The sequence below is a fragment of the Protopterus annectens genome, chromosome 6.part1, assembly GCF_019279795.1.
Source record: "Protopterus annectens isolate FY-2018-M chromosome 6.part1, PAN1.0, whole genome shotgun sequence".
In the NCBI taxonomy this organism is placed as follows: Eukaryota; Metazoa; Chordata; order Ceratodontiformes; family Protopteridae; genus Protopterus; species Protopterus annectens.
Window position 1 is genome coordinate 102,667,648 of NC_056738.1, and position 13,599 is coordinate 102,681,246.

The following is a 13,599-nucleotide window of genomic DNA, read 5'->3' on the forward strand; positions in this document are numbered from 1 at the left end:
ATCTAAATCTCATCCACCGGTATGTCTACAAGGTTTTGGGTGCCTAAACTTATCATTTAAATAAAGAGAAGATAGGAACAAAACCAACTGACTTCCACCACCTGTCTTATGGTATAATAAAGTAACAGACAAACACACAGATGTGATTTCAGCTGTGGCAGATTAAAGGGGATAAAGTTCTTATCTCTAGATAAGACTACACCCATTCTAGCCTAGTGAGGACTTCACTACTATTTTCACCCTACTGTCAGGGTAAACTGTGGTTTCCACTATTGTACTTGGCATTTGATATCCAATTGACAAACAAATAAATAAAATACAGTCTGGGGAATACCAGTTTCTTTGATATAAACATAGTAGAAATAAAAAAAATCACGCCACGGTGGGAGCATTTGTTTAAAAGTTAAATCTTTAAAAACTGATTAATTGCTGATACAAATTGCATTCCCAATATTATTAACAGGATTTAAAAGAGTTCAGTTAAGAAAAGGGTCGTGATGTTTTGTCTTTCCCCACAGGCTGTTATTCCAGAAGTAAGGAGCGACCAATCACGTGATGATTATTTCAATCAGATTCAGCACGACTCAAAAACTGCTGTATTTGCCATAAGAAACACTTTTTTGGTTCAAGTTATAGCTTGCCTTGTCTATTTTATAAATTAAAACTCTTACGACGTTGTAAACACTTCTTGAAATTGCAAGGCGTACTGGATTACAGGACAAAGGGTCAGTTTTACTAGTATGCCTCCTTAAATATTACAGGAAAATAGTATGAGTTCACTTGAATTATTGCTGAACAGTTATCACTTTACTGCACACTGACTTATTTGAGTTATATGAATTTGCTGTACCATAAGGACAAGGATTTATAACAGGAAAGACTCAGACGCGTGCCCTTAAGACGCGCATACGCACCCTGAGGGATTCTGTACAAACTGACTTTTTACGAATTTGTAGATGTTGTGACAAAACCGATGTGAACTGAAAGGAGTCGCAAGATCTGCATGATCTCTTCTAACATATCCTGCCATGAAAACACAGAAAGTGGCAAACAGCTTTGCCGTGTATACGTTTGAATTCGGTTTCTAAGCTCTCGGGGTTGTCGGGAAACTTAAAGAAAGTTTCATGCAGATCTTACTGAAAATATGATTGTGTGCGTGCGTGCTGAACAAGACTGTACGGAGACCTCCCGCATATAGCTACAGACCATTGTCAGCAGATCTTGCTATACCGTTTTTGAGGTTTTTTTCTCCTTTTGTGTCGGTAGTTTCAAGTGTAATACAGATCAGATTGTGTTCCATTTGTTTATTTATTTATTTATTTTACATTTGTTAACCGGGAAAGTCCGACTGGATACAGGGCCCGGGAGAAAAGCTCCAAATGTACAAAAACAAGTGTAAATACAGTGAAATTATTACAGTGAGTTATCACAAAACTGAGATTTGCTTAACGATATGTACACACAGGTACATGTTTTTCTCACATACACACAGCAAAGGTTGGAAGCAAGTAGCTTAGAAAGAAATAGTTAAAGATTTCATCTGAAAAAGGAAAACACATATATTAAAGGTGGTTATTACATGGTGTAGTGTTAACTTTAAATATTTCCAGTAGGTGGGTGATACACAGAATTTTAAACAGTTAGAGAGTCAGAGTTTTATTCCTGTAATGAGGTTCTCATTTATGAATTGTTTGAGTGGGGGTTAGTCAGGGTTTGTACAGGACAAAGCCACTGCATTTTTATGTATTTCCTAAGGGATTTTTTAAATAAGGAGGGGTCAGTGGTGAGTTCAATAGGTTCCAGTTTTTACCAGCAGAGTTGGAGAATAGTGATTCATCAGCTGATTGTTGGTTTTAACAGTTTGCACTAGCAATTTTTTGGAAGAGCGAAGGGATTTTAGGTTACTGTAGGGGGTAATAATATTTTTCAGTATGGATGTACTGTTTGGTTGGTAGAGAATTTTGTGAACAACTATTAGTTGGTAAGGTAGTTCAAGCCAGTCTACCGATTGAACGTTAAGGCAGTGATGGGTTGTATAAGCTGATCCTGTGGCAAATCTGGCAATGTTATTGTAGCACCTAATTCATTTATTGAGGTTTGATTTGCTTAGGTTTATGAAGATGGGTGAGGCATAAAGAAGGGTCGATAGCAGATGTGTACGGGCAATAACAGTTCTAGCAGATGGGGTTAGGAATGGTTTAATCCTGTATAAAGAGCCTAATTTTTTATTAACTGTTTTAATAGTTTTGTCTATGTGAGCATCAAACTTGAGGTTGTTGCCGATGATCTCTTCCAGTAATTTAGTACTAGGTTCTGGGGAAATTATGGTACCATTGTTAGATATTAATGTGAGAGGTGGTGAGGAGACCTTGCAAGTGGGGGAGAAGAGTAATAGTTTAGTTTTATTTGGGTTTAATAGTAGTTGGCAACCAGTGAGCCAGTTCTCTACTTTGTTGAAAGTGATTTGGGACAAGGATTGTAAATCTGTGGGGGAGGTGACAGAGCAGATTAGGGATGAGTCATCTGCATACTGAATACAAGTTGCATCAGGGATGACTTTGTACAGGTCATTAATGAATATGGAGAATAGGAGGGGACCTAATATAGATCCCTGTGGGACTCCAAGGGTGACTGGTAAAAGGGACAATAGGTTATTCTTCCATAGTACAGCTTGTTGTCTGTCACTTAGGTAAGAATGCAACCAGGTAATTGCTAGATTATCTACGGAGAGTGATTTTAATGTGTTTAAGAGTAGCTGGTGATTTACCATATCATACTGAATACAAGTTGCATCAGGGATGACTTTGTACAGGTCATTAATGAATATGGAGAATAGGAGGGGACCTAATATAGATCCCTGTGGGACTCCAAGGGTGACTGGTAAAAGGGACAATAGGTTATTCTTCCATAGTACAGCTTGTTGTCTGTCACTTAGGTAAGAATGCAACCAGGTAATTGCTAGATTATCTACGGAGAGTGATTTTAATGTGTTTAAGAGTAGCTGGTGATTTACCATATCAAATGCCTTGGATAAGTCAAGGAAGAGGGCTGAGGAGAGCTTGTTGTCTTTACGGTTTTGATTTATTGTATGGGAGAAGGAGAGAAGGGCTGAGGTTGTACTATGACAAGGTCTAAATCCATGCTGGGAGGGGGCTAGGGGAGTGTTTTGATTCAGATAGGCATGACATTGCTTGTGGATACATTTTTCCATTATTTTAGCCAAGGGAGACAGAATGGCTATAGGCCTATAATTTGAAAGTTCAGTGGAATCTCCCCCTTTATGAAGAGGAACAATGTGGGAGATTTTCCAGATGTGGGGGATATAGGCTTCGTGGATAGTTCTATTGATTAAAATTGATATGGGGTATGCTATTTCATTAGTGCCTTCTTGGAGATATTCTGCAGGTAGTTGGTCTGCTGAAAGGGTGGTTCATCATAAATGACACAATGCATTTTACCAATTTGCTAAACCAGTGTTTTGATTCCTGCTTTATCATATTCAGGGTTGCACGGAGATGGATCCTATCTCACCACTCAAGGAGAATAAGGCAGAAAACTAGTCCTGTCCAGGAGGCCAGCTTATTTCCCCCCCACTCTCTCTCTCTTCTTTGCCGCCCTCTCTCTCTTGCACACACAAACACACACATACACACACACACACACACACACACACACACACACACACACACACACACACAAAAAATTTACTGAGAGGTCCAACATTTTATGTAAATTGAAGTACATATGAATCCAACTGTTTTAAAACTTGGCACAGTGCCTTAGAATGCTAATTAAACATAAAACCAAACGCCTTACATATACAAAATAAATACATGAGATTTTATATATATATATATTTTTTTTTAATGCTAAGGTAAACAAATTAAGAGACCTCTTACAACCAGTCAGCACTAGGGTCTCCTAAAGCTACACATGTAGTAGATGCTAAAGGTGTAGGGATCGATAAACAAAATAATATGAGTCCTGGGAGGACTTGAGCCACAATCTCAGATGCACCAGCAGCAGAGTGGCTGACCAGAGTGCACAGACAGGACAGTGAAGTACAAGCAACTTTTTCAGGTGAGAAACTTTGTGTATAACACAGGGGCAAAGAGGCATTCAGTCTAATATGATGGTAACATATGAGGTACCAGCTAATAATCCAAAAGCAATCCATTTCAGAGTCTGCCCATTACAACATTAAATTAGTCAAGAAAAGAAGAAATCGGGGCATGAACAACCAGAGCCAGACTTTAAGTGGTGCACAATCCAAGCAATATTCTTTCACTGGAAATATGAGAACTTAGCTGCCACCCGAATTTAAATGTGAGTTTTTTTCTAAATCCAAGAACATGCACCTTGGACATAAACTCAAGCTTGCCACTCCATAACTAATACAGAAGTTCAAAGGGAGAAAGTTTAACTCTCTGGACAAGTCATATATAGCTAATTCGGCCATTTTAATTTATCAAGTTTAAACTGGTTACAAATCAACCCTTGATGGAAGCTAGTCCATGTAGTCTGTTAGGGAATTCACAACTGACATAGGATTCCTTAGAGAAGTTGTAGCAGAGCTGTGTCATCAGCACAGGAATTTGTAGACCACTAAATAAGATTACCTAAAGGCAGTATGTATACAATGAACAAAACAGTACCCAAAATGGAAGCTTGTGAAATTCCACTGCCTAGAGGACAGGACAAAGAAAACATAACGACAAATAGCACCATCTGAGACAGTCAAGACATGTAGGAGACGAATCAATCTAAGACTACCTTCGAGTGACCACGATAGTTCTATAAATATTCCAAGAGTATCCCATGGTCAGCCACATTGAATACTGTCAAGAAGTTAAAGATGGCAGAAACAGAGCAGCTGCATTGATGTTACTTTATAAGTAAATCATTAAGAGAATGCGGTTTCAGTATTATTTACAGTTTCACATCCATACTGAAAAGGATTATAGATATCATATACATTGAAATATAAAACTGTACGTTCATCACCTTCTCTAGTAACTTACTTTGTTAATGAAGGTCAGGATGGTACAACAGCTTTCAAAATTGTCAGGATCAAGTATGGATTTATTAACTTATTTATTTGTTTTTGAGAACAGGGGTCACTAGGGTCTTTTTAAATAAGGATGACAAGACTCACATCCCAAGAATACCATTCTCTCATAAAGTTGGTAGAATAAGTGGATTTGGATTAGTATAGGCTTTTTGAAGAGAGATATCTATAAGTATAATGTATGCTACTGTTTCAAAACTGTAAGCCTTATTTTAACATCCTGTCAAAAAATCACATGGGGCAAAACAATACATTTTAACAGAATCTGAGACACTCGTGCAAATTATAGACATATGCATGGATTCAGACTTTATGTAATCAGAAAAACACAATCTGGTATAACTATATAGTCCAAGGTCATTAAAAGTGTTGTTTTCTGCAGTGTAATTGCCCACTGTATTTTTGTACATACAGTTCTTCAGTTTGTTTACCAGGTAAGCCACAAATCACAAGTGCTACTTTTTAACTGTGACCTACTAGAACTTCCTTCCTTGAATTGCACAATAACATAGTTTGCAAGTGGAGACTGAAGGACTGAAATGTAGGACTGCAGTATGAACATCATTAGCAGCTCAGAGCTTTAACCCCCAGTTCTATTCAGTGGTGTGCGTAAATGAGGAGAACAAATATAGTTTGTTTAATATGTGACCTCGCTTGGTTAATTATAACAGAAACATTCTTGTGAAGTTAAAGAAAAGGGAAAGTAGTACATTTAACGTTGTTAAATTATGAAACTTACAAACCACACAAGCACACGGATGCACGTGTGTACAAACACAGACACACACGCACTCATTGCTGGCTGATTTTTCCATAGTTTAGCAGTAGATGTATTCTAATTTATGTATGAAGAGACATGTTTTTTCCTTCGGATGTTATGCAGCTTGCCTTGACATTGTCTGTACATTAGACATGCATTCAATATTATAATGCCTGGAAATATGCATTAAACAAATATAGCCCCAGCACTAACACGGATAGCCCCAGTCAAGTACTTTTTTCTTTCCAAAGGGGTAATCTGCTTTGACAATCCAGGTCTTGTGCTGCAAAGCATCCAATAATCCTATTCTGAGTTTAATGATGAAGGGACTAGGCAATCATTATAAATAACATGTATTTACACTTTTGTAGCAGTTTTTTAAGCATCATGACAATGTTGATGATAAAGAAGTGTTTACTCATAGCTATTTATCTTCCTTTTGATGTATTCATCCTGACAAATCTTTCTATCTCCTCTGTGTGTGTATGTGTGTGTATGCATATATATATATATATATATATATATATATATATATATATATATATATATATATATAAATCTTGTCATAGCTCTAGTCATAAAATCAAAAGCTAAGTCAGAAGTGTGATGGAGTTTTTATTTTCATTTATTTATTTTTGTTCAGATGCACAGAGAAGTGTAATATACCAATCATTGCCACTTGCTTTTCTTGTATCATTTATATATCTAAAGATTATTTCACCATCTTTTCTAGCCTTTGCTAATGAGAGTTCTTTTGTTTTCCCATTCTTACTAAGTGTTCTTAGTTATTAGTTTATGTTTTTTGTTATGTTCTTATATTTCAGAATTTTTTGATTTTTTTTTTCTGTTGTTAGGCTCCCATAATAAGTTGCTGCTGGAAGACTTGAGCCCCTTCTGTTTTAATATTTAATATTCTTTGTGGTCCTCAGTGTTGTTGTCTTATTTTTTGAAGGACTCCAACAGCCACTGGCTGATATAGACCTAAAATGGTTCAGCGTTCATTCCAATTATACACCTTAATAGTGTTTCTGCCTGAATTTGTCTACTATCTGTTTGTCTATCTATCCATCCATCAATAGATCTATCTCTGTCTGTACATCGATCTACATATCTATCTATTTATATTTTAGTGTGATTAACTATGAGAGGTAGCATATCAAACATACTTCCTTTGCTTTTCCCATTTAAGCACACCGTGCCTAAAATGTGTCATGTCTGATGTAACTCGGTACACATTCTGTTCTTGAAACATTGCCTTGAAAGTTGGCGAATGTTCAGCATTGTTAAGTGTGTTTTGATCTACATGCACCATTTTTATGTATTCTACTTCCATGGTGGTATTTAGTATAAAATGCTGATTGCAAGCAGTTGACTTATCATTACCTGGTACTTATAGCACGTGCTGTGATGGTGTATACAAACAGCACACAGGCTGTTCTTTGGAAGACCAGACCAGAACTGTGAGGCAGGTTGTCTAAAAAGTCATTTCTGTTAACTCAAAAAGAATATTTTTCTGCTGGTGGGGGTTCACCCTTCCATACTGTCATGCAGTGGGGCGACCCATGCATCCATTGTGTAATTAATGTTGAGTTCACTTTATCTCTGGTTAAGACATGCAGTAACTTTGTAGCATTATCAGTAGCGCAATCAACAATGATTAAGGTGGTCTTTAACTGAGTGTATGACCCTCCTATGAACATATTTGCAAACATTTATTGTTTACCTAGCTAATAGAGAATTTTAATAGCTCCTGCTTCTGTTTCTCCTCTGTCTAACAAATGGTACTTTATTTTGATATAATTTCTTTCAAACAGCCTGATACCACTTTCAGTTGTACATATACATGTAAATAGATTGACATTCCTCAATACTTGTACCCCAGTCACCCTCCTTAAGCCTAGTTTCAGTTAAAATGTTTTCATGTGAACATGTACTTGATTGTATTCATTTTACTCCTTAAAGGACACATTTTTTCCTACACCCACCATATTCACTGTTGTCATCCCCACCCATATGCCACTTTGGCTTACCAGCTACCCATGGGAAACATATATTATCTAGTCTCACTACCCAAACACTTCCCCATGTTTTCCAGTATAGTTCCCACCTCCCCTAACTCCATATATTCCGTGTATTTTAATCTTTGCATAATAGTATTTGCTAATTGTAGTATTCTTGGCCCATTCTGTCCAGCTTGAAGTGTGATCCTCTCAGTAATCCCCCACATAGCAGTCACTGGCTTCATGGTTCTGCCTGTCTGTTAATTAGGATATAAATATATATATATATATATATATATATATATATATATATATATATATATATATACATATATATATATATATATATATATATATACATATATACATATATACATATATATATATATATATATATACATATATATATATATATATATATATATATATATATATATATATATATATATATATATATATATATATATATATATATATATATATATATATATATATATATATATATATATATATATATATATATATACATATATATATACATGATAATTACCTCCTTTTTTGGCTAATTAGTGTTCTCCATACTCTACTAGGATGGCACAGTGGTGCAGCAGTAGTGTTGTCACCTCACAGCAAGAGGTTCTCTCGTTTGATTCTCGGCTGGGGTACCTTCTGTGTGGAATCTGCATTTCCTCCCTACATTCGTGTGGGTTTATTCAGGGTACTCCAGTTTCCTCCCACATTACAAAGACATGCGTCTGGAGTATTTCTCCCCGGGCCTCTGCTGAAAATTGGATTCATTCCAAGTCGGACTTTCCTGGTTAACAAATGTTAAATAAATACTAAATGAGCATTTATACTTCTCTTATCTTATTGACTATACAGATTGCTGTGGAAACTTTTCTTTCCAGGTCACCACTATAAATAAACTCTGATTAGTTGATCCAACATTGCTACAAACATGAAGGAATTAATAAATAAAAACAACAAATACATTGAAACAGTGAAAAATATGAAGCACAAATATAGAGAAAATAAATTTGTCCAAACGGAAAGCAAATCAAAAATATATTTTCATAGTGTGCTATTTGATGGAAACGGGAGACAACAGGAAAAAACAATCCAAAGTTTAATAAAAGAAGAGGTCTAGTGGCATGCTGGTTGTTTGGTCGTGGACTGCTTTTTCAAATACCACATGATTATGACCAAGGGATGGTGGGTATGAGGAAGTATACACATCACTTTACCACAATGTCAACCCTGAGATCATTGAAATCTGCAAACAGGATTTCAGTGACCTCATAAAAATGATTCTTTGGTTGACTAGCCAAAAACAAGCAGTGTTCAAAGAAGCATCCGAAAACCATATCTACAGCATATAAAGCATATCAGAACAAATCACATGATATGAACAAAATTCTTGTTCAGTGCTCAAAGAAGAAGGATTGGGGTGCAATGTAAGACATATGGGAAAGGAAAACACGGTTGTCTCCCTGTCTGGAAGCAAATCAACTGTTGCATTTTTTCCAAGTTTGAGTATCATTAAGAAATGACCTATCACTGAGTGCATTCTTTTTAGGATGATTTAGGAGATCCTCCCTTTGAAACTCACTGGATAATGGGAATGCAGAATAACTTCCATTAACTAATAGAGATGCTAAAGGGAATTGTATTTTGAAAAAAAAAAAAACTAGAAAAACAATCCAAGCCATCTCTAAACAATCAGAAGTAGAACAAAAAGGTAAGATTCTGTGCAACCAACTAACAATGGCAAGACAGCAGAAAATACCAAAAAGACTTATTAAAAACAGAAAAAAACAGGACTGAAACACAGTATGAACGGAAACAAGGAAAGAAAAAGGTATAAGCAACAGACAACCCCCCTCAACCTTTCTGCCAAAACCATCAGCATGGGAGATAATGATGTCATGGATAGTGGATTTCTTATTAAACAGGACATCCCCACAGTGAGCCTTTCAAATAAACTAGAGGGCTGAAACCAGGGCAAAGTCAGTAGACTGAATGGCAGGATTCCAGGCACAGCTATGATCCCCATAAAGTGCTTTGCAGAGAGACAAATGAAACAGCAAAGAAAGCCAGTCTCATGTACAAAAAACGATGCTTGTGGGTCTCAATAATTCCACACTCAGGCTGATGGCACATTCACTCAGCCAAGTGACAATATTTCACTTTGACCTTTTTGGATAACTTTTGGTGGGCACAACACTACAGAAAATCAGGTCATTCAACCACTGCACAAAGACGCCTGAAATGTTTCCTCATTCCCCACCAACTGGCCATGGGAGCACTTAGCAAATTACGCATAGTTGAAATATGCCACAGTCTCCATCTAGATGAAGTTTCTCCAAAATGGCTTGCATTTTTTTAGAAATAAAAATAAAAAAATAATAAAATAAAAAAAAAATATATATATATTATTTAACATTTGCTTACTGTGAAAGTCGAACTGTGACAGAGCCCATTTTCAATGGAGGCCTGGTGAGAAATGTTCCAGACACATGTCTTTGGAATCAAGACAGACTGTACTAGTTGCTGGAGAGCTCTATTCAATCCACCATTTGAAGTAGCAAAGTAAAAAGCAATAACTCAAATGCACTTTGACAGTTTTTTTTATGTCAGGACAATTAAATATCCTTGATTTATCCAAATAGCCATGAATGTACATTAGAGATTTTTCCAGCACAGACTCTGTAACTGTGTCAGACACTTGTAGCATATGATGACGAATACAATGTTGCTGAAGTCACCTGTAGCTATTCTAGAGCTGTCACATTTCATAATTCAGTGCATGACTGCCATTCTTCTTCATGTCCAGTACTGTCACTACTTTAGATACTAACGTATGGACTGCAATTTGTCTTTAGACATGTGTTTTATCTTTAATAATTCATTGGCAGCTCCACATGAGCTATACTATGTCTGAAAGTCTTTGCCATTTTTTTGTGTTTTATATAAGATAATTTAATGACTTACTGAAATCTTAAAACATTAATGTTGTTTGGTTATAAATGAAGATCAGAGGAAACCATAATTAAAAAAATGAAGGAAAAGAAACAATGTATTTTTTGAAGTTCAAAATATATCAGAAACATAGGTCTGAAAGTAAACAGTACGTTATAGTTAGGCAGAATCTATCTAAGGGTGCTATAGGTGGCATTGACAACACTGTTGGATCTTCTTGTTTGCTGGGAGAATTTATTTTTGTAATCACTAAGAATGGCTGATGTCGTTTCAGTCCATAAAGATGCTAGCATGAGAATGGAAGCATACCTGTCACATTGTCACATCAGCTTCATTAAAGGGGACCTTACTAAAGCAAAGACAGCTATTTCTGACAGTGGGACCACAGTACAGGATATCCGAATTTCAGTTACTTATATTACTCATGTCAGCATCACACTGGATTTCCCTTGTGATGAATATGCCAGTGTGGCATTTTATAAGCATAGTATACTTTCTGATTCAAGCAGACATGCCAAGAGAATTGGAAATGAGAAGTATGGGAGTAGCCAGATATATGTCATGTACTCAACAACAAACGCTTCTTAAGGGGCTATTTATTTACTTGTTTATTTATTCATTTTATTTAATCATTGCAACAAGATGTGCTAGAATTGTTTGGTCTATTGTTAAAAAGCTTCTTCTTCATTTTTGTAAATAATACAATTTTGTTTACCTAAGTTTGCCACAACATGAGATTTTTGTGAACTGAACGGGGTTAAGAGGACTAACAACATAGTTCATGAAGAATTCCAAAACTCCTGGCTACACTTCTGATTAGAAACAACAAAGATATACTGTGAAATTAATAACAACAATAATAATAAAATAATAATAATAATAATACACAGAAACATTATGACAATGAAATGGAGATAGCTGCACAAGGAAGATGCCTAAAGCCAGTTACCTGATAGACTACATGTAAATAGGGAATGTGAAATTATATACAGGAGGGCAGGTTGTGTTTTGTAGTGGACATGGGGAAAATCACCAAAAAAAGAAAAGACTTGAGATTTGACATTACTTTTTTTTGTAAATCTGGATCAAGGTGCTATCTTTCTTTGAAAAGACACAGAAAAGACAGCAATCACGTAGCTCACTGAACTCAAAGATTTTTACAGCTTTTCTTTTATTCATAAGTAACAAACGGGCCACAGGGGGTCCATTTCAGCCATTACTTTGTTACAAAAATGATGAAGAAGGAGGCTCTCATAGAAGATGTGTTCTCACCCTAAAATTATATATATATATATATATATATATATATATATATATATATATATATATATATAAAAACTCTGACAGCTGCAGATGACTTCGGCTACAAGGTATTTTTCTTTTTCTACCAAACTTTAAGTGTGGGTACTTGCTTTAACTCTTTTGGAATAGAATGACAGATGTGGCCTTCAAATAAAAAATGCACTTGATTAACACATTAATTTGTGTTGAGTGATGTGTAGATTAGAAGCAACAGAGAGACAGACTACATTTAAACGATCTATTGACTATTTTTTCAGTAACCTTTGTAGTGGACGAGTACTTCTTGTGTGCCCCTGATTTTTCCTCATGTTATTGCAGTGTATTGCACAATTTTCTGATGTTTAAGTAAATCAGACTAATATTTAATAATTGTCCATGATTTAGGGTCTGTGTTTCACCATTATTTTTGGCTTTGCTCATAATTCTTGAGTGAAGAAGTTGAGGTGTATGAATGGTAGACAATGGTGTAAGGTAAGCATTTTCAGATAAATCAATACATTTGAGGTGTTTTTCTGTTGTATTAGATGAGACAATTAACTTTGCCTGCTGGAAGCATACTTCTCAGCTTCTTAGAGCAAGAAATCTGAACAGACCCAAAAATAATAGGGGGGGGGGGTAAGGGTCAAAAATAGGGACACATTTTAAATATTGCTCTTATAAACTTAGAAAGTTGCTAGAATAAAAGTTGTTCTGCTATCATACATTTTTTTGAAGAATATGAAGTCTGAAACTCAAATGACTATCATTATTTAGTTACTTCAGTCCCCCCTGATTTGCCAAAAAAAAAACAGAAACTGTATGAGGAATGGACCAAAAATATGGACATTCTGTGAAAATCTGGATAGTCGAGAGGTATGGCTGCAAGCAATTGTGCTGGTTTGGGGTACCAGTAATAAATCTAAATATTTTATTTAGAGCTGTTTGAGGGATGTTTGGTAGCTACTGAGTAGATATGGCTGATATGGCAACTGTGGAAAATGTGTCTAGTACTTCTACGGCTTTCCTGGTTAGGAGACAGGTAGTCCTTTGAGATATATATATATATATGTATATATATATATATATATATATATATATATATATATATATATATATGTGTATATATATATATATATATATGTATATATATATATATATGTATGTATATATATACATATATATATATATATATATATATATATATATATATATATATATATATATATATATATATATATATATATATATATATACACACACACACACACACACACAGTTTTTTTAATTTGTTGGGAAAATGCGCTTAAAGTTTGTACAGCTGCTAAAGCCCCCTCACACACACAGTGAACCATTAAGCTGGTTTTACATTGCCCACTCTTTCCCTTTCATAAACTGAGTGACTTTGCCTGTTTCAGGATTTATCAGTCGTTACACTGTAAACCTGTTGAAGGGCAAAAGCTTTATTGTGTGCTCACTGGCCTTAAAGAGAATATAAAATGCATGACACAAAC